This window comes from Gavialis gangeticus, unplaced genomic scaffold (assembly GCF_001723915.1).
Source record: "Gavialis gangeticus isolate Ggan-Ray unplaced genomic scaffold, GavGan_comp1, whole genome shotgun sequence".
NCBI lineage: Eukaryota > Metazoa > Chordata > Crocodylia > Gavialidae > Gavialis > Gavialis gangeticus.
The window spans coordinates 226,422,190-226,424,678 of NW_017729032.1; the positions used below are offsets into that span (position 1 = coordinate 226,422,190).

General features: G+C 45.4%; 1 long non-coding RNA gene across 1 annotated transcript in view; it reads left to right on the forward strand.

Moving 5' to 3' along the window:
* The window catches only part of LOC109302406, an 8,494-nt gene extending 6,466 nt beyond the window's left edge, over positions 1-2,028 (forward strand). Inside the window, exons 2-3 of the long non-coding RNA XR_002098747.1 lie at positions 838-974; positions 1,554-2,028. This is a non-coding gene — a long non-coding RNA (uncharacterized LOC109302406). The remainder of the gene's footprint in view (positions 1-837; positions 975-1,553) is intronic.
* The last annotated feature ends 461 nt before the right edge of the window (positions 2,029-2,489 follow it).

Sequence of the window (2,489 nt, forward strand, 5' to 3'; positions counted from 1 at the left end):
CACAAATGTTTTACATGGAGTCAGAAACTCAAGTTATCAGCCCATCAAGCTTTTGTCACATCTGCATTTCTTCTTCATCAAACAATATCATTTTGATCCTATTTTCTTTTATACCAACTTCTACTTTTCATGCATATGCACATTTCAGAGCCTTTCAGCATAGTATACGATAGCAGTACTATATTTATAGTGCAATAGTCTAAACGCTTTTGCATTTGCATCAGATCCAATATAATATCTTCAATTTATCTTCAGAAGATTTATAATCCATAGCTTTAGTCCCCGTATCACATGTTCAGTTTATTACTTTTATTAATTTTATCATGTACTGATACTTATTTACTCACCTTCGGTCTCCTCAGATATGTGAAATTGGTTAACCTACATATCTTTTCTACTACAGCTTTTCTTCTCTGTCTGTATAACAATACCACACTGAAGTTCCATTAGCAGTGTATTGTAATTAAGGAAACTCTTTCAGTCAGCATGTTGGCTCTCATGAATTATTCCTCATTTGTTAAACTATTATCCATCATGATGACCTAGTGGGAGATTTCAACCCCCCTGACTTGGTCAGCTTAACCAGCTTCCTGCAGTGAGATGAATGTTGCCGCCCTAGTAAGACTCAAACAGAATCTGGAATAGGATTAATTTGGAAGTATTGGTCTAGTTTTATTCAAAACCATCTGCTTATCTCTATCATAGATAAGGCAATGGCTTTGTACATAAAATATATATATATATATTAACATGGACATAGTTAGCAGGTTGGTCAGCAGGCTGTGGGGGATCAGGGCAGTTGAGGAAGAGATTGACGGGTACTTCCATTCCCTGCAGGGCCACACACCTGGAGGGAAGGCATCACATGAGGTGGTCAATGCAGAAGGATGGAAGACAGTCTCTTCTAGATCTAGAGGTCGCATAACTAAACATCACACTACTGGAACAACTCCCCCAGTGCATCTGGGAAACAGGTATGATGCCCTAGCATCACTGGGAGAAAGTACAGCAATGGAGGCCATGTCCACAGCTACCACCAGACAGGCTGAGAGGCAACCAGGAAGCCAGAGGAGAAGATGTCAAGTCATCATAGTAGGTGACTCCCTCCTGAAAGGGATAGAGGGAGCCATCTGCTGCCCGGATCCTACAGTATGGGAGGTATGTTGCCTGCCCAGAGCTAGGATTTGGGACATCACAGCAAGGCTTCCAGACCTAATCAGGCCCACTGACTACTACCCCATGGTCCTCATCCATGTTGGAATGACTAATGTGGCCCAGAGTAGTACAGGACAGGTCATGGCTGACTACCTGGCTCTGGGAAACAGGCTTAGAGGCTCGGGGGCACAGGTAGTCTTCTCATCGGTCCTCCCAGTCAGTGACTGCAGACAGCCCCATGGCAACTGCATTGAGAAGGTCAACTCACAGCTTCAGAGCTGGTGCCACCATGTGGGGTTTGGCTTTCTAGACCATGATCTGTACTTGCAGGATAGGACCTTGCTGGGACGGGATGGCCTATATCTCTCTCCAAAAGCTAAGAGTCTGTTCTCTTACAGGTTGGCAGACTTCCTATATAGAGCTTTAAACTAGCTTCGTCAGGGGATGGGGATGCCGAATTGAGGATGAGATTGGGTAGGACAAGCCACAAAATGCACACTGGAAATGATCAGATAAGTATAAGGGGGAAACTAAGAATCAGGATAGGGGAATACTAAGGGCAACTATCAGGGGGTTTAGGTGTCTCTATACTAATGCGAGAAGTATGGGAAAAAAGCAGGAGGAACTTGCACTCCTGCTTGCAGACAAGGATATTGACCTGGTTAGTCTAACAGAAACCTGCTGGGACCCTACCCATGACTGGGCAGTGGGCATTGAGGGCTACAGGCTATACAGGCAGGATAGATTGGGGAAGAAGGTGAGGTGGCATTGCTGTATATGTTAGGGAACATTATACATCTTCTGTAATAAAGATGGGGATGGAAGAAAGGCTAATCAAAGTCCTATGGGTCAGATTACAAGGGGGTAGGGGTGAAAGGGACTTGGACCAATGACCCAGCCATTGGAACCACCCTCAGCATTCAAGAAACAAAAGATGAGGCAACCCACCATTGTGCCATGGCTGCACATGCTCAGTTAGAACATCTGGAACCCTCTGTAATAGGACTGACCTTGCCTGGACAGGCGAGGAGATCATAGGTAGGATAGAAGATCATAGGTAGTCTACCCCATAAAAAGGGGTAGTGAAGACTGACTTCTTGGGAACGTCATTTCCATATAGACCAAACCAGTTCCATGTCACACTGCCTATCCACCCCAGAGGCCCTGCCAGCAACCCCCCTCTGGACAACACCAAGCTGAAGGAGACCCCAACTCGCCATCAAGGACCCACTTTCAGCCTGGGATAGGTAAATATCACCTGCATATTTCCTCCTCCAATTTGGACTCTCTCTCTCACCTCCCAGACTTCAGCCCCTGCACCAAGCCTTTTTGAC